The 20278-nt window shown below is 45.2% G+C and overlaps 1 protein-coding gene and 1 pseudogene across 1 annotated transcript in view; both read left to right on the top strand.

Moving 5' to 3' along the window:
• Window positions 1-20278, top strand: part of LOC136511272 (uncharacterized) — a gene marked incomplete at its 3' end in the record, with an annotated part of 69449 nt that overhangs the window by 17665 nt on the left and 31506 nt on the right. The gene's annotated exons all lie outside the window — the stretch shown is intronic.
• On the top strand, window positions 14919-20104 carry LOC136513537 (probable RNA-dependent RNA polymerase SHL2; annotated as a pseudogene).

Raw genomic sequence — 20278 nt, 5'->3', positions numbered from 1 at the left:
AAGAGGACAAACCTCCTCATGAGTAGATTGGTCCTCAAACAGCTTCCTCTTTGCAGGTTTCTTTTCAACATGGGTCGACGACTTTGTCGGACTGAGAAATATAGCATCAGAAATTGCGAATCGGCAAGTAATGTTTGATTAATTAATTAGCGGTAAGTGTGAGCTGTAGTACTTTAAATATAGCAGGCATGTATAATATTCAAAGTCATTACTGCACAACAGACCAATATAGAACAGTGGGCCAGTGATATAAGATCATCCGAAGCAATACTAACTGTGGTAATGAAATAAACACTACACAATACTACTACTTTCATGTGACCAGAAGAAAAGGACGGTTGTATGTACAAGGATTTAAATTTATTAATGTGCATCGACCTGATGGTTTCACGTCGTGCTATTGATGATTCACACGACGATCTTACACTACAAAGGTCAGTAGCTTACAGATGTCCCAGGAGTAAGAAAAATCTGTAGTAATCTAATTTTTAGTGACTTACTGAGTATAATAGGAAGATAGCAAGAACAATTTGTTTTCATACATTCTGAGTACGCTAATTTTGACAGTATAGCGTAAAATAGGTAACTCATGGAAAAAAACCCCGCATACAGTTAGATATTTCTGACAATGAAAGTGGTAAAGTAATTAGTAATTGAGTTAGGAAATGGCAAGGCATGACCATTGTGACAGTAAGGCTGACACAAGAAAGAGGTCCAGATGTCTTGGTTGAATTTCACAAAACTTTTAAAGGTATCAATACTAATTTCCAGAGATACCATATGTCAATCATCCTTCAGAGGGTCAGATCAAACCATTTGGTGGACTATATAAACCATGTACCATTCAAACTATCTTGCTCAGTCATTGTTAAACAGCGGGCAAGTTTAGAAACGGGTCTAAAAGTGCAGCAAAGCACAGAGATACTATATGCTAAGCATCCCTCAGACCAAACCATCTGTTTTATGGTATTATATCAACCGCTTACCATTCAAGCAAATCTGGGGGGGGGTTACTGTTACACAGTTGGTAGATTTAGGTATAGACTTAACAGCGCAACAGGAACCTGGATGAGCTAGCAAATTGTATGTACACAGTTTGTGATATGAGACACATACTCAGCAATATCAGATGGAGGGGTATGAGCAGGTTCAGGTTCCAGTGAGACCTGCACAGTGACGGGAATAAGCAGACATCACAGCGTCTGTAAATGATAGACTCAGCTTCGAACAGTAATTTTTTGTAGTAAAAGTAATTAGGGCCTACAATGTGATTATATGCGTTAAGTAGATCACCTTGGTAGACGAGGCCTAATCATCTAAATTTTTAGCTGTGGACGGTATAGTTTGTCCAGTAGGTGGTAAAGTAGCTGGTTTTGTTGGAGTAGGAGACTCGGCAGGTGGTGCATCTATCATCAAGGATGATGTGTTGGCTGTACTGGGCGCAGCGGCTGTACCTGGTATGACCATCAAGGGTTTTGGTTGAGGAGGAACCTTGCTGGATCCTTCAATTGCTACTGATCTTGGAGTGAACAGGCATTTCTGGAAATCTTCCATAACATACTTGATCTGGTATTCTCTTGTCTGCTTTGAATAGTAAGACTCGCTTGTTAGGCCTACAACAAATGTATACTTGTTTCCGACAATAGCTGTTAGCCCAGGAGGTGTGGCACTCATTCTATCAGGAAGGTGAAAGAGAGACTCGCAGCTTTTCTTAACAAGCTACTGAGTAATACCGTCAAAGCAGAAGAACTGACCTTCTGTAGTTTCATCTCTCGCCGCAAAGGTTAATTTGTATCTATGAAATGGGTAATGAAAATGAATGGTGAAGAGTGTAATTGAATCTTAGGACTAAATAGCAGTGTGGTGTGTATGAAGAGGTAAGAAAGTAGGTTTACCTTGGCATAAAATCTGAGGATCTGCAAGCAACACACCAAGGCGCACCGCCGACCTGATCAGGACTTGATTTTTTGCATCCTCGGCAGCCTAGATACCACCATGAATCGTCATCTGGCACAGCCGTATTTGTGACTGTGCAGTGAAAGCATGTTTCCTATGGAAACAAACAGCCCAAAATTAGATATATTTTAGGATGCATTGTTTTGTATCAGTAATCCAACACTGAATGGTTTATAGGACATACAGGGAAGTCATACAGATCAAGTGCATTTAGCTCATTAAGCGACTTGTGCTCTATGACAATTTGTTCGTCCTCTTGTAGGCGCGTTGGTGATGAAGGAGGCAAATCTATTGGGAATTGCTGATCCTGAAACCTACAATTTCAGAAGCGTGTTAATAACTAAATCTTCGTACAATATATAATGAAGGATGGAAATGACCGTGTAGAAGCACAACACTCACTTGTTATAATATGGTTGGGACTCTGGTATGGGAGGATTTAGATACCAGTGGCAGGCGTTGCTTCCAGTCACATGTGATACCCCTGTAATATTTTTATGTCTTAGCTATGTGTCTAAACAGGGAGGACCCGCTGCCAAATGATCTTTAGACGTTCAGGAAATTTACTCTGGAACTCTTTGGGGATGCAACCTACAAATAAGTAGACAATTGCCCTTGGAATACTGTTGTTGTAGATAGAATCAAGGCTGAATGCTGTTGTTCGCGATCCCCATAATGTGACCCTAAGCTCTTCGTCTCTGGAAATTGATGAACATAAAACAAAGAACATGGATCTAAGGGTGCGAAAGTTAAAGGTGAATGTGCAGTATGATCGTAGAGCACTTACTCTAAGTCTTTAATAATTATGTCCTGGGTTAGAGTCGACGCTGTCTATCCTGGTAAACGTGTTGGGATCGGTGGCTGCTGAAGGGACCGTGACGCCTAAGAGGGGGGGTGAATTAGGCAACTTAAAAATTCTAACTCTAAACTATGACATCTTTTTCTAACCCTAGCAAAACCTATGCAATAGATAAACTATCTAGATGTGCAACTATGGTTTTGCTAGTGTGTTGCTATCTCTACCGCAAACATAGCAAAGTAATCAATGTAAATGCGGAAGCTAAAGAGCAAGGTAGAGATATGCAAACTCCCGTCGACGACTTCGGTATTTTTACCGAGGTATCGAGAAGCGCGCAAGCTTCCCCCTAGTCCTCGTTGGAGCCCCTCGCAAGGGCCAAGCTCCTGGTCGGGTAACTCCGTGGATAGCCTCGGGCCTTCCCCATGTGCAAGTGGGTCTCCGACGTGCCTTCCGGCAAGCCTCTCCCGGATGCTCCCCGCCATCTTCACTATCAAGCTTCCGGTCGAAATGCCGCGGGCCTTGTTCCCTCCGGTACACGGTGGCGGCCACACCACAAACGCGGTTGGTGTGATATCGCAAGACTTCAAGCCCCTCCGATGTACAACAATGGTGCTCGCAAGCACCGAGTGGTAAGAGGTATGCAAACCTCACTAAACACTAGGCCTAAACCTAGAGCAAGCGCATAAGCGGTGGTCTAATCAACCTAAGCACTTCGCAAAGCACCTACGCTAATCACCTGATGAAACACTAAGCACTATGCAAGTGGAGATCACTAAAATGGTGTATCAACACCCTTGGTATGTTTCCTCAGCTCGACTCTACTCAAATGGCCGGTTGGGGGTTGTATTTATAAGCCCCACTGAGAAAGTAGCCGTTGGGGTCGAACTCGCACGAAACTGCTACTGACCGGATGCGTCCGGTCGTCTCGACCGTTGAGCCAGCAATATACTGATCGAACGCTGGCCAGCGTCCGGTCGCCTGCCACCGGACGCGTCCGGTCATAGATTTGTCGCTCTGGAACCTCTCTATACTTGATCGGACGCTGCTTTCCTGCATCCGGTCGGTTTTGCCGCCCGCGTCCGATCATCCCAACTGCAGAGCCACCGGTCCAGCGTCCGATCGTCCCGACTATAGAGCCACCGGTCCAGCGTCCGATTGTCCTGACTACCGAGCCATCGGTCCACCGTCTGGTCATCCCGACTATCGAGCCACCAACGTTCGGTCTAGCGTCCGGTCGTCTCTGCGAGCTCGTTTCTTCGCAATCTTGCGTACGGCTTGGTTCCAATCTTCATGCTTGGACTTTGCTTGATCTCTTGAGTCTTCTCTTGTGCTCCTAAGGTCTTGCTTGAGGTGTTGATCATTGGATCATCACGTCGCCTTCGTCCAAGTTACGTCTTGCACCCTATTGAACTACAAAACAAACACTTGCAAATTCATTAGTCCAATTTGGTTGTGTTGGTCATCAACCACCAAAATCCAAAGTAAATGGGCCTAGGGTCCATTTTCCTTACAATCTCCCCCCTTTTTGGTGATTGATGACAACACGACCAAAGCAAGCAAATAATAAAATTTTTGAAATTAAAAAACTACCTACTTGCTAGGATGCAATGCAAAGGGCAAGGTTATATGATACTAATTGACAGATACCAATTAAAACTTTACTTAAAAAGCTTGTCTTGCCCTTGCAAATGTCCCCATGTGATATTATGGATTAAAGCCTAGCTTTCTAAAAAAATTCTCCCATTACTTAGACTAACCCATAATTCACTTTCCTCCCTTTCTCGGACCATTACCACTTGTAGACATCAACTTGATGCTTGCCTTTGGTCCTTCAAATTCTCCCCCTTTGGCATCAAACACCGAAAAGGAAGACATTAGTAGCATAAGGGAGGGTCAAATTTCATGACCCTTTGTGTATAGAGTGAAATGGATCACAAAATTTGACTCTCACATTATATAGACTAAGCTCCCCCTAAATATATGCATACATATGGTAGAAAGCAAAGCATATGCATAATTAGCAATTTATTGTACAAGAGAGTTTAATCTATATAATGCATGGAGAAAGCATATAAATATGAAATGAAATCAACATGATGATGCCAATTGAAGAATGATGCTTAACTCCGGGGACTCCAATTTCCTTACAATGAGACTACTACACATGTGATAGGTTTGAAAAATTGATACCATTTGAAAAAGTGTTAGTCTCAAAGCATCCAACTTGTAGATTAAGCTCCCCCTAAATTTGTGCACACAAGTGTTGAATACTTGTAAAATTTGTGCACATTGATTTAAGTATCAAAATACCACTTGAAAGATGATATTTGGGAGAGATTATCTACAATTTGGACTTTGGCACATATTAGATAAATAATTGTAAAACAAGCTATGTGCTGTGCTTCTAAACAATTTTAAACCATGTAGGTTTGCTCCAAGGGTTGATAATGAAACCGAGCAAGCCTACCATATGATATACTTATTGAATGCATGACAAAAGATTTAAGCATGTAAATGCAAACATAGGCATGAAAGATAACTAGATGCTTTAAGAGTATATCAATTGAAAAATAAAACCAATTGAAATGAATACTTATTGAAAGTAATGACATCTAGTTACCTATCATGGGAAGGGGAATTTGGGTCCATAGTTTTCACTAACCCACTTGGCAATGATTTTGTCCATCATGATGCACCCCATGAAATGCACCCATACTTTGCCAAGTCTCCAAATTCCACGAAGTCCGACGGACTTCTCACTTCCCTTTCGGGATCCAAACCTTCTTGGTGCTCTTCATGTTTGAAATGATTTCCTTTGGCACCCAAAAGCGTTTGACCCCATTGTTAGCTTGCTTGTTCACCTTGATGGCCACCACCTTGTCATTTTTCTTCTTCTTCAAGAGATAAGGTGTGGAGGCCTTGTTGTCCACCTTGTTGGTGTATGTGTTGGAGAGCTTGCTTGTTTCCTTTTTCTCTTTCTTCTTTGCTCCTCCCCCATTCTTCACCTTGCACTCATAGGACTTGTGACCTTCCTTGTGGCACACGTAACAAACCACGGTTTGTCCTTCATCAAGCTTCTTTACTCCCTTGATGGTGTTATCTTGATGAAGTTGGGTTTGCTTCACCTTGCCTTTCACTTGAGTCAAGTCCTTGGTGAGGTGAGCTACTTCTTGCTTGAGTTGCTCATTCTCCTTTGCAACCTCTTGTGTGCATGTATCTCGTGCCATAAGGCACACACGAGAAGAGCTTGATGATGATTGCTTGTGGCCTCGCCTCTTGTGATGGAGTTCTTCTTCACTTGAAGAATCATCCCATGATCTTATTGATGTGAGGGCTTAGTTCTTGCATGCCTTCTTCTTTGTCTTGGGTGTGGGCTTGTTTGGACAAATTTCCACAAAGTGCCCCAATTCGCCGCATCCATAGCATCATCTCTTTCTTTGCTCATTTCTTTGATTTGTGAAAATGAAATCTTGAATTTGGATGGGCACACCCTTGACATTGAGCCTTTGGATCATCTTCTCCACCTTGTTGATCACTTTGATTGATTCTTCATCAAGATCGGAGGTGGAGGCGGAAGATTGATCATCACTTGAATATTCATCATCATCATCATCGTCCTCATCTTCTTCTTCATCTTCACTTGAGGAACTTGAGCTTGAGCTTATCTCAACTTGCTTGCCATTCATCTTCTTTTTCTCGCTACAAGCGAGAGCTTTGCCTTTGCTTGATGAAGAAGCTTCTTCTTGACCCATCTTATGTGACATTTCAAATGCCACTAACTTGCCAATGGCTATGCCCGGGGTCATGTTGCTCAAGTCCTCCATGTTGTGAAGGATGGTGATGATGCTTGCATATTTATTTTGTGGTAGCACGGAGATGATCTTCCTCATGATGTCCGCATCATCTAGCTTTAATAATCCTATAGAATGGAGCTCATTGATAATTAGATTCAAACGAGAATACATATTACGAACAAGCTCATCATCATTCATAGTAAAGTAATCATAGTTTTGCTTTGCTAGACAATGTTTTTGCTCATGGACATTGCTTGTGCCGTCATGGAGCTCTTGGAGTTTTAACCAAATTTCATGTGCCGTATTTAAAGTGAATACTTGGTTAAAAACATCCATACTAAGTGATTCAAACAAGCAATTTTTTGTTCTAGCATTGAAGTGCATTTCTTTTTCATCACTCTTTGTGGGTTTTTTGGGATTCTTGATGGGTTTCATCCTGTCACGAGTGACTCTCCATACACCCAAATCAACCGCCTCAAGGTGGCAAGCCATTCTAGCTTTATAGTATGGAAAGTTAGTGCCGTCAAAGTGCGGAGGCCTAGCGGTATCCATCCCAACCACTCTAAATAGCGTCGGCTCAACGGCGGTTAAGCCAAAGGTCTAAATTGAGCCAACCGTCTCTGATACCAATTGAAGGGACCGTGATGCCTAAGAGGGGGGGGTGAATTAGGCAACTTAAAAATTCTAACTCTAAACTATGGCCCCTTTTTCTAACCCTAGCAAAACCTATGCAATAGATAAACTATCTAGATGTGCAACTATGATTTTGCTAGTGTGTTGCTATCTCTACCGCAAACGTAGTAAAGTAATCAATGTAAATGCGGAAGCTAAAGAGCAAGGTAGAGATATGCAAACTCCCGTCGATGACTTCGGTATTTTTACTGAGGTATCGAGAAGCGCACAAGCTTCCCCCTAGTCCTCGCTGGAGCCCTTCGCAAGGAATCCCTCGCAAGGGCCAAGCTCCCGGTCGGGTAACTCCGTGGATAGCCTCGGGCCTTCCCCACACGCAAGTGGGTCTCCGACGTGCCTTCTGGCAAGCCTCTCCCGGATGCTCCCCGCCGTCTTCACTATCAAGCTTCCTGTCAAAATGCCACGGGCCTTGTTCCCTTCGGTACAAGGTGGCGGCCACACCACAAACGCGGTTGGTGTGATCTCGCAAGACTTCAAGCCCTTTGATGTACAACAATGGTGCTCGCAAGCACCGAGTGGTAAGAGGTATGCAAACCTCACTAAACACTAGGCCTAAACCTAGAGCAAGCGCATAAGCGGTGGTCTAATCAACCTAAGCACTTCGCAAAGCACCTACGCTAATCACCTGATGAAACACTAAGCACTATGCAAGTGGAGATTACTAAAATGATGTATCAACACCCTTGGTATGTTTCCTCAGCTCCACTCTACTCAAATGGCCAGTTGGGGGTTGTATTTATAAGCCCCACTGAGAAAGTAGCCGTTGGGGTCGAACTCCCGCGAAACTGATAGTGACCGGACGCTGAATCGTCCTGACCGGACGCGTTTGGTCATCCCGACCGTTGAGCCGGCAATATATTGATCGGACGTTGGCCAGCGTCCGGTCGCCTATCACCGAATGCCTCTGGTCGCAGATTTGCTGCTCTGGAATCTCTCTGTACTCAATCGGACGCTGCTTTCCTATGTCCAATCGGTTTCGCCGCCCGCGTCCGGTCGTCCCGACTGCAAAGCCACCGATCCAGCATCTGGTCATCCCGACTGCAGAGCCACCAGTCCAACGTCCGGTTGTCCCGATTGCCGAGCCACCGGTCCAGCGTCCGATCGTCCCGACTACCGAGCCACCAGCGTCTGGTCACCTCTGCGAGCTCGTTTCTTCACAATCATGCGTACGGCTTGGTTCCAATCTTCATGCTTGGACTTTCCTTGATCTCTTGAGTCTTCTCTTGTGCTCCTAAGGTCTTGCTTGAGGCGTTGATCATCAGATCATCATGTCGCCTTCGTCCAAGTTACGTCTTGCACCCTATTGAACTACAAAACAAACACTTGCAAATTTATTAGTCTAATTTGGTTGTGTTGGTCATCAATGACCAAAATCCAAAGTAAATAGGCCTAGGGTCCATTTTCTTTACAGCTGCACTCTGACAACAACACCAATAACATCTGTGCATAGTATATAGAACATTAAGAACTAGCGTATTTAGGCTAGATTGTCTGATCTATAAAGGAGCTTACCAATAAAATTTGGGTGCTCTCTTACATGCTAATGTATTTCACTGAAAGGTACAAGTGTATAAACAAACTGTGGGAACATGTCTAAGGGGATATCTTCCACTATGACTTTAGTGTAGCAAGTGAATTCAATCATGTTATTTCCACGAACAGGCATGTAGGAATACTTAGCATTTTTAACCCTAAACCTGTTGATGGTGTACACCTTGCCAGCCTCTATGAGAGGGCTTTTGTCCTGCACCTCATCTCTTGGAATTTTAGCGTACATAACACCTCCCTGCAACGATTTTGTACACCAAAAGGTGGATTACATGTAGCGAAAGGAAATGTAGGTACATAAACCTTTGAATTGAGTAAGGCTATAGGCAATTACATTGTATTAAAAATGTACACATAGAAAGAAAATGTTAGAAACTCACACCTCTTTATCAGTGAGAATGAGGTCAACATGTAGGATAGGGCCATTCTCATTCCTGCCAGTGAAATTCCACTTTCTGCTAACTCGAACACAGACAGAAGCGTGGATGTCTCTTGGTTTTAGATTTGCTAAGAGTGTGGGGGCAGGTGTACAAGCCATATTATGCACCTGTAAAACCAGGAAGAGGATGAATCTCTGACATGAGAAAATTGGGAAACTGTGATGAAGACATTAAGTTAATAAGGCGCAAATAAATGTGTAAGTAAGTACATTAATTATGTATGCACAGCAAAGAAGCCTACCCTGCATAGGTAGCAGATGAGACAAATGTAGAGGAAGACATGTTAATATACATAAACAATCAATCGATATATCAACATATAATACAATCAGTAAATACTTCAAATGATCTGTGATGTGCTTGGGCTGGTATATGGGATAGAAGCAAGGATTTCGTTGTAGACAATATTCTTGGTTTCATCTGTAGAATTTCCATTTTCGTCCTCTATCAGGATTTTGAGCCCTTTTTTCGAACTCACACGTGAAAGAGCCACATAGAGTTGGCCATGTGTGAAAACTGGCTTTTTAAGAACACGCCGACATAAGAAAGTGTCTGTCCTTGGCTCTTGTTAATGGTCATAGCATAACATACTTTAATTGGGAACTGGCGTCTATGGAGAACAAATGGCCATTTTGTATTTTTTAGTGTTAGACAAATGCGAGGGACGAGGATGGTCTGACCAGCGTGGGTACCCGTCATAATTCATGCCTCAATAATCATGTCTCCAAGAGTAGTGATAATCAGCCGTGTACCATTACAAAGGCCATCAGATTGGCTTAGATTCCGTAGCAGCATTATAGGGACACCCACTTTAAGAATGAGTCGGTGTCGAGGGAAATTGTTTCCATTGAGAGAGTTTAGGAATTCAACAAGATACAATAGATCATATGCATCATGAGTGCCTGGAGGCTTTCCTATTTTGTCACAGCTCAAATATTCCTTTTGCTCATAGGGGAGGAGTGAAACTACATGCGCGTTAAGCGTTTCGGCCAAATCATTGGTAGGAGTTAAGATGGCTCGGTCCCTAAGGCAGGAGGAATCAGAGTAGCTTTTCTGCAAATCTAGATAGATTGCATGAACTATGCAGTTGATGTTATCCTCTTTAGGCATCAACAGCAAATCATGGGGTATTTTGATCCATGCAGCGTTAGTGTCTCCTTTTGCAAAAGACTTTACTCTACCATCTCCAACATCTAAAATCCAATGGCTAAAATTAGATAGCTCTTGATGTTCCTATGAATCCAGGCCTAAAGAAGACAACTTCAAATTCTTAGTAAGGCTGAGAACAGTCACGGAGGACCATAACGGAGAATTGACAATAGCGGCATTAATAACCTGTGCTTGAGTCCCACCCTCAATGACAGGCAATACCTGCCTTAAATCACCACCAAGAACAACAACCTTGCCTCCAAATGGAAGGTGGGCTTCCTCAGAACAGTTTTGAGACTAGATATCCCGAAATGTTCTGTTGTCAGCCTCAAAAGCTGATCTATGAGTCATAAGGGCCTCATCCCAAATTACTAGCGATGTTATCTGAATCAACTCAGCTAACATGGTACCTCTCTTTATGTCACAGACAGAGGTTTCATCTAGGTCACAAGGTATCTTGAACCGAGAGTGGGCCGTGCGACCAGCAGGCAGTAACAGCAATGCGACCCCTAAAGACGCAATGATAAGAACAATCTTCTTCTGTGATCTTAGATGGGTGACAATACAATTCCAAAGGAACATTTTGCCTGTACCACCATATCCAGAGACAAACAAGAAGCCAGGTTCTTCATTTGTAACCCTATTGACTATAGAATTGAAGGCAGCAATCTGGTCATCATTGAGTGATGATAGTAAGTCTGACTGATCAGATGAACAAGGAACGTTATACGATAATTCTTATTCAACCAAACGGTTTGTGGAAGAAGAGACAAAAGCATTTGTTCTATGTGGAAGATTGAAATTGCGTATACTGCTACCACTTTTAGCAAATAAAGCAGTTAGATTATCAAGCAAGTGATTCCTAATGTCATTGTCTGCCATTTGGTAGTTTTGGTTACCGATCATGTCTCTGAACTGGTATTGAATGTCATCAGCTAGGAGCCTCCAAACCTTCTCAAAGAAGGCATACTCATCTCTAACCTCACAAAAGAGAAGCATGGTAACAAAAAGGTTTCTTAGCTGTCTAGAGGTTGCCCAAGCAGTAGCTTCATCAAAGGCACCGTACCACTCCTAGTCATCACCAAGAAGACCACGGGCCCTGCATGCACTCCTGAAAGTAGGATGGCAGATACCCTGGAAAGATCGAAGGTCTCATAACTTGTGGCTCCTCTGACCACTAACAATAACATTCTTAGGAAGTACCGTTCACCAGCTGAAGGATGAACATAGCGGATATGACCTATTTTTCCGATGTTCTGACACTGCTGTTGCCATGTTCTAGAGGTTTCCTCCCATCTCCACTTAGAAGGAAAGTCACAGTAAGTTAACTCCCTGCTCTAAGAATGGGTTTGATTAGCAACAAACCACTGTGTGAGCATTGTCCTGCGTAGGAATTCCTGTGAGAGGACACGGGACATATTGGCTTTCGCACGATATGTAATGAAATTTTCATTGGGTAGATGAACAGGCAACCTTTCTACAGATGGATAGTGCCTATGGATATCATAGCCAAAGACTCTCCAACATGCATCTTGCTCACATATATAGCGGCAATCTAAATATTCCTTAACCTCATTAATAGTTCGACTCTCTTGATCATAGGGAGGGTCTACACCATCTCTAACTCTTTGGAGGTAGACCTTGCTACAATCCGGTCCCTTAGTCACATATTTGAAGAGGTACTTAACAAAGATGCTCTTGTTACACCACTCTACATTAATGTGAGCCTGGTACTTCTTGAGCAAGGACAAATTATACGGCACAATCCATGAATTATCCAGCTTCTTTCCTCCTTTGTGTACAAACAGATCATTGTTTCTTCTTTGGTACATTGCAAATCCATTTTCATTGACCAAAGTTTCATCTTGGTAAAGCTTGGGAAATCTTTTCGAACACTTGCTATTTTTCATGCAAGGACAATTCATATTGGGCCTCCCACAAGGACCGTGTACCATGTGTTCTGCTACAAGAGCATATGCCAGTGGATCTTCCTTTGGATTTGGTATCTCAACGGTAACAAACGAATCTACATACGATGAAGTTGGCTGTGAAGTGTTGGCAGACAACCAAAGAATGATGTGGGCGTGTGGCAGACCACGTTTTTGGAACTCAACTGTATGAAGAACTGCAGCATACATTGAAGTGTGCGAGTGTGAGATAGCGACATAGATCGCAGAAAACACAATGCGCATGTGAAGACATGAGATCAATAAGAAAGAACATGCTCTAACAGGCAGTGCAGAGGACTGCTAGGATGGATTTAGAAATGAACGAACATATGCAAATGGTAATTTGGAACAAGACAGGACAATTTGGGATGGCTGCAAAAACAGTCTAAAAGATGAGCAGGGACACAGTAGTAAAGAATAGGGCTGATATTAGTACCTACACTACATGGACCAAAGGCTCCTCCACTCCTGATATCATGCAGTAGATCTTCAAGCTTCATATTAAAAATTCTAACAATGATGTCGGCTCTATCACTAGGCCTCTGTCCTGGTTCAATGATACCCTCAGCTATTTCAGGCCACTTGGCATTGCATGTGAATGTCACAAAGAAGTCAGGTGGACCATGAACCCTTCATATTGCAATGGCATCATGATAGTTCTGAATCATGTATCGCCGACCTCCCGTGAACGAGGATGGCAAAACTGTCATTTTCCCCATCTGGCTACCGTCCACACAGCCACGGTCTATAGCATCGGATATACCCTGAATATTGTCAACTCGAAGATCACTCTGATTATCTAGAATGTACCATAACCTAGTTTCATCTATAGCTGCTCTAGCATCAATTTTGGCCTGACTCGATAGAAGACCATAACAAAGATATGGATTTGGCTGATTCCGTCTATAATGGAAATTGTAACAGAAGTAGTCCTGCATAGTAACCTTTGTGCGAGTGTTTTTCTTAGCTGGCATAGCACCATTATACAGAACACCAATCTGGTATCCACGCTCACCATATGGGAATAACAAAGGATACTGTAACGGCATATAGGCAGGGTGCAAACAAGATATTTGCTGTAGTTCTCTAGAGCGTGTTTGAATGACTATATCACGCTGGAAAGTATCAAGAGAAAAGTCCCCGACCACAAGCATAGCAAGCTGATCAGTAGTCGGTAGACTGTACTGAACGGGATCGCCTTCTTTAGCTCCTATAATCCTCACAATGAAATCTTCGGTCTATCCATCCTGAAGTCTATCCCGTGCCATCCTAAATTTTTTAGCAAAGGGATTATGCTGGTCAAGCATATCTATGAGGCTCTGAGTAATATCAGGATCCAAATTGTCATCAGATGTGTTAGTAGGCGCTAGAGCCCGCATTCTATTATCAACCTCGTTAGCGTTGTCATAAATATAGAGCTACAAAAATTTAGGAGGGCTTCCATCTGGTGGCAAGAGAGACCCAATCCTATGGTGCACCTATCCACTAATTCTGAAAATCGGAGGGCCACGGCCATCGTTAAGCGAGCGATCAACGTTAGCCCCCATAGACGTGAAGGCAAAAAGGCAATTGTATTGCCTAATATTCTTCAGGAATTTGTTGGAGCGAGAACCTCCACGAAACGTAGCTAGCGCAGGCAAAGGATCAGGGCGAGGCTGGAAAGGCGGGATGACAACTTTCCCACTCCGGCAACAGTTGTTATAAACAATATTGTCATCATGGCACGAAGACTCAGATTTGGCTCTCTCACCATACCAGAACACAACATCACAATGATGGCATTGATAATCCGGGGGGCCATAGTATGACCTATCTCGATAAGAGGCTACAAATCAAGGTTATAAAAAGCGGCCGTTTAGAGACGATGAATACGAGGGATGAGCCTTCTAGGTAACAAAACAGGGATAGGCTAGCATAACTGTTTTTGTTTCAGGAGCGTTAAAAATGTACCTTTGAGCGCATTAACATATTCGTCATCGAAATGGCCATACTGAAGAGACGATGTATAACTCTTTGAACGACCTGTGAGGCGGCTCGATTAAAGGAGTGGTACACGTAGCGTTAACAAGATTGTATTTTGTTGAAATAAAAAGAAGAGAAAAAGAATTTGTGGAAGCTGCGTGTCCTATTAGCTCGATATGAAACCGGTAATATACCTGTCCAGGCAAGGCGGTGTTGATCCAATAGCCTTTTTCGTCTATGGCGGGACTCAGAAGGATCTAAGATGGGCGAAGCATGAAAAACACAGCCACCTAAGAGAAGAGAAGCAGACCACAGGTAACACTATGATCAACTAAAAGGTTCGAGAACAGGGACCAAGCATAGCATGAAGGACACAGAGGAACACTATACAATTTGTTGTGCGGCGGCTCAGAAAACAGGCCAGACCTGAGGACGTTGAGGAGGCTAAACAGAATTGCCGCGCACAAGGATCAAGTTCATCAATAAGGCAAACACCCCAAACATGATGACATAATAAAAGGAAAATTTCAGTAAACGAGCAACGCGTAGATTATCATAGGAAGGTAACATTTGGATACAGAAGTTTGAAGCAAAGAATGTACACACATGATTGTTCGTTGTCAGCAAAGCGATGCGCCACAGTGGCCATGTATGTCTAGCAGCTGAGACTATACCAACTAGGAAGGAGCAGAAGGTATGTGGTGACAGAATATGTAAGAGAACAAAGACGGGAAAGACTTAAATAATCCATAATTAAAGGTAGCGTCGTACAAAGGCGTGGAAGGCACTTTTGTACTAGCGGCGAGAAAGTAAGGACGGCTAAAAAAGAAGGCAACAACAATAGGTACAAAGAAACCTAAAGGGAATAATTTGGTGAAGCAATATTGGAGGACAGAGGAGAATAACAGAACAGGAAATGATACATATATGCTATTACGATTGATAGAGAAGGTACAACTACTGAACTAATAGGGCACAGGAAGCAATTTGACATATAGTAACTCATAGATGGAGGACTGTTCAGCAGATGCTGAACATCAGAAAATACTTGAGAACTGGCAACAGTAGATGTAGGTGTAGGCCTCCAAGAGGCAGTCACAGGAAGCACGACCGCGCAACATACTGGACAGCAATGGAAGGCAAGAAAACCCAGCATAAAAGAAACATGCAGCAAGGGTAAAAAGAAGGCATACCCACCACGACCGAGTAGCAGTTGTAGGCACCGCAAAAACTTAGAGGACAATAGGCCAATTTTTTTTTTTAAATGGAACCAAATTGGGCAACAAAGGGAAAGGGAAAGACAGAATAAGGAGCCCTCGTCCGAACAATGGTAAAGAAGTAGCGTGGAAAAAGCTTGTGGGGCCGAAATAAAACCAAGGATGATAAAAAAGGGTAGAAAACAACAACTCGCCAGGCACAATGGCATATCTATGCATGGAACTATACTTTATCATATATATGTATGTATGTACACAGCCATATCTATTGGTAACGCTGTATAAATCCACAAGCACATGAATAAAATGTGGATATATAGGAGCGTCGTCAGCAAACAGTACATCAACAGGAAAAAACATAAGCCTGCAGGATGGATCGTAAAGCAAAATAACATAGCTGGAATCGTCGTGGACATACCCGTTACAGCAGAGACATAGAAGTGAAACGCAGCAAATAGGTTAGTAGATGCAGGAAGAGCGAAATACTGGAAAAGAGTGAGGAAAACACGATCAGGCACTGAAGGAAACCATATGCACGTGTAGGCAATACGTGAATAGAACAAAGAACAACCTCAAAATCTTATGGAACTTTGGTACATCACGTACGGACAACAAGAGGTGAGCTGATGAGGAGCACTTGGACAACCTGGCACAAAGGAAATAGCGTAGAAAGGCTGTGAGAACAGCAACCAATCATGATGTACGTCACACAATGATACACATCAGGCGTGAGTCTTAGACAAACAAAAACTAGAAAGAACGATGTAAAAGTAGAGCGCAACAATGAGAAGGCACAACCAATTATATCCATTAGACACACAAGACAGACACGTACAGAAACACACCACAAGAATAAGAAGTAATGTACAGTACACAAAAGCATCAAGTCACCTTGGATATTTGCTAAGGCTGGAGCAGCACAATGACGAAGAAGTAGGAGGGAAGGCGCACAATGTACCTGCAACACATGAAGCAATATGAAGAGATCTGAAAAATCAAGGATACCGCATAAACGAACAACACACATGTATGGGGAGACCCTTGCGCACAACATACAAGAAAAGCAATGGACACAACTAGCTGACACACACCCTAACCTCATAGAAAATAACTGGGCAACCAGGTAACAGAACGATGAGAATCAGGAAAGCATGTAAGGTAAATGTAAGCATCCCTACGGACGTGGTACATTTCTTCTTATCAAAGCAGGGAGGTTCAGCCGCTCCTCAGGGTGGCCACGGTAGCAAACTTACTTTCGCCCGTTCGATCTTCGTTTTAGCGGAGCATTGACACGTAAGTACACATACCTTAAGCTCATCGAAAATAGACCGGTAAACAAGTGACATCACGAAGCGAATGAGGAAAGCATGTAAGCAAAATCTAAGCACCCCGACGGCCGGCGCAGAGCGCAACGACGTACGCCGAGGTTAGTCTGATTTTTTTCGTAAGCAGCAGACAACCGTAAGGACTCAGCAAACAGTGGATCTGAGGGCGGCAACAAAGGCAACAAAATTACCGAGAGTAAGAGGAAGGTAAGTCCCGTCCACAGCGCATCTGCAAGAGGCACCTACATAGTCGATCCGGAGCAGCGACGCAACGGCAGGGCCGCAACCTGGAAACAAATTCATGTATTAGTACATACATCAGAGGTGAAATCAGTTTGGAAAACAAAAGGAATGGAAAAAAGGAGTTAAAGAGTGGAGCACAACGAAGGCGAAAAGCGCGGAGCGGAGCATAGAGAAGGCGACAAGCGGTGTGGAGAGCACACCGGTATGAAGTGTAGGTCCCCAACCCTACCAAAATAGCAAAAGAGAAGGAAATCAACGCGGGTGGAAGCCGGGTAAAGGAAGCAGGAGCAAGCAGGGCCATGGCGCAGGCAGGGCGAAGAGGGCCCGGGGGGGGGGGGGGCTGTAGCGCTCAAACCACAGTTGCAACCAATACGCATACAGCCGCGGCAAGAAAGACGGCGACGCAGCACGTGCGGCCGAATTGGGCAATACGTCCATTGTGGAGGCGGCCAGAACAGCGCGGCGACCCACACCGCCGCATGGGAACCCTAGGCGAGCAGAACAGACGGAGACCCCTTCAAAGAACGATGGCAAGGAAGTACGGAGGGCTTAGATCTGGCACAGGAGCAGGCTGCAGGACGAGGACATCCCACCCCCACAGAAGCGCAAAAGCACGGAAAAGAGAAGGGGAGGAGGAAAGGAAGGCAGATGCAGAACAAACGGGGAAGACAGAAACCCAATCAGCACGGCAAATGAAGGAGGAGAAAAGGAGCGCGAGCCAACACCGGTAAACAAAGGAGCACGGGACCCAGGGAGGCGGCAACGATGGCGACGGCGGCGAGCAGGGAGTGGGCGAGGACGGCCGAAACGCGGAAAGGGAGACGGAGACGGGAAGGGCCCAAGGCGGCGTTGCAGTGTCAGGGGGACTAGAAAGACCGAATGCAGACGAACGGGAGAGGCCACGGCGGCACAGCAGGCGGGACGAGCATCAGGCGGTAGAACGTAGATCGAACGGGCGAAAGTAAGTTTGCTACCGTGGCCACCCTGAGGAGCGGCCGAACCTCCTACTTTGATGAGAAGAAATGACGACGCAGGGACCGTTAATGCTCTCAACGGCCAACAACCTTGTAACTACTGCCATCAGTGGCTAGCACAATTTCGTCAATCGCCATCAGTGCCATGAGCAGTGCTGTAGCCTGTAGCACGAAGTGGTAATCGAAGGCTACTCCTACAGAGGTTGGCGCAATGGCGCGTGAGTAGGGTAGGTCCGTGGACATTTAACACCGCCTGCCGAACGTCCTCTGCCGACCGAAGCAGCAGAGCCAGGCGCCGTAAATGGCGATCGAGTGGTGCTCACATGGCCGCTCTGCGTAGCTCCATAAATCGCCGGCCCGTCCGTCGCCCTGCTGTCCTGCAATCCTGCCGCGGATGCATGGGCTGTGGCGGACCTCAGACACGAGCCAGGGGGCTTTTTACATATTTACCATTATTATGATCGTCACTTACAGGAATCGCACTTTTAGAATGACGCTTACAAATTTAACCGTTTTAGTTTGCACTCCTTTCATTTTTACCACTTTCGTCCATGTGACACGCTAGCACAGCACAGAAAATGACCCTGCTGCCCCTGGCCATCTTTCAATTAGACGCGCCGTTGCCCTCTCCCTTTTCCCCCTCCGTGACCGCGCGCCGCGCCGCCAGAGCGCCAAGCCGTTCCGCTTCACGGACGCGCGCGTCGAGGTCGGCAACCTCTGGGCGCCGGACGCCTTCGTCGTCTCCTGGCGCTGCCCGGAGGACTCCGCTGACTCCAGCTCCAGCTCCGGCCTCGACTTCGTCGTCGACCCGTTAGACGGCAGCTGCCGGCTGGTGTTTTCTTGTGACACCGCGTTCGCGTTCCCTGCCTCCCGCGGCGCCGCGGTGGTGCTGCGCTGCGACTTCAAGGTTGAGTTTTCCGTCGACGACATCGCCGAGCTCCTGGTGTTCCCGACCGATGACTCGTTGCTGCTCCGGCTCTCGGCCGCGCCCCTGCTGTACTACCGCACGGCGGCCGATGGCGTCCACCAATCGGTGCCTTTTGACCTGCTCGACGATGACGACGACGACCCATGGATACGGACCACCGACATCACCGCCAGCGGGGCCATTGGCCGGTGCTGGATGTACAGGATCTCGTTCAAGACGTGGTTCTAGCCAAAGATGAAGAATGCACTGGCGTACATGAAGGAGAAGAGGGTGCCGACTGTGGTCTGCGACATTGGGTGGCCGGGGTCCAAGGTGCACGACGAGCCGGAGTTTGGGAAGCCAATGCAGGACCTTTTCTTGTGCGTGCAGCATGTCGAGGAGCTCCAGTTTCCAGTCTTGTTCTTGGTTAATGTGCTGGTGCACAAGGGGATAGTGAACGAGCACCAGCTCACGTCCAAATTCTTCTCTGTGCTCAAGAGAGAAGAGGAGCATGTGAATGTGGCCGCGCTGACGGAGCTGTTAGGAGAAAATTCTCAGGTGTTTGATGTATGCTGGAGGCTGAAAAATGTGCAGGATCGGGTTACCAAAAATCCCAAACTAATTCATCCTCGCAGCAGGGGCAAGGTTTTGCTGGTGATTATAATGCTGTGGTGCGGAGGCTGGTGATCACTCCCACCAGGGCATATTGTATGCCGCCACAAGTGGAGCGCTCTAACCGCGTCATTCGGCACTATCATCATGTGGCGGATCGGTTCTTGAGGGTAACTTTTATGGATGAAGGTATGCAGCTGCTAAATGTCAATGCACTCAACTTCCATGCCGCACCGATTGTCCAGAGCTTGATGTCAAAATCGTTCCAGCACAAGACAACAATTTATAGGCGTGTGCACACACTTATGACAAAGGGTTTCCACTTGTGTGGTAGGAAGTACTCTTTCCTTGCATTCTCATCGAACCAGATGAAGGATAGATCAGCTTGGTTCTTCACAGAGAGAAAAGGGAGAGGGCAACGGCTAATTGAAAGATGGCCGGGGGCAGCGGGGTCATTACCCGTGCCGGTGCCAGCGTGTCAGCACGAGCTGACGTGCCACATAGGCGAAAGTGGTAAAAATGAAAGGAGCGTGAACTAAAACGGCTAAATTTGTAAACGTCATTCTAAGAGTGCTATTCCTGTAAGTGGCGATCATAATAATGGTAAATATGTAAAAAGCCCGAGCCAGGGAAGCTGCAGTTTGGTATATCTACGCCGAGCTTGGCGCCAGGATCTACGACGTCAGGCTGATCTATGACGTTGAACTACCTGT

The sequence above is a fragment of the Miscanthus floridulus genome, chromosome 16, assembly GCF_019320115.1.
Source record: "Miscanthus floridulus cultivar M001 chromosome 16, ASM1932011v1, whole genome shotgun sequence".
Taxonomy (NCBI): Eukaryota; Viridiplantae; Streptophyta; class Magnoliopsida; order Poales; family Poaceae; genus Miscanthus; species Miscanthus floridulus.
The sequence above is the reverse complement of the archived record's forward strand: the minus strand, read 5'-3'. Positions and strand labels throughout refer to the sequence as shown.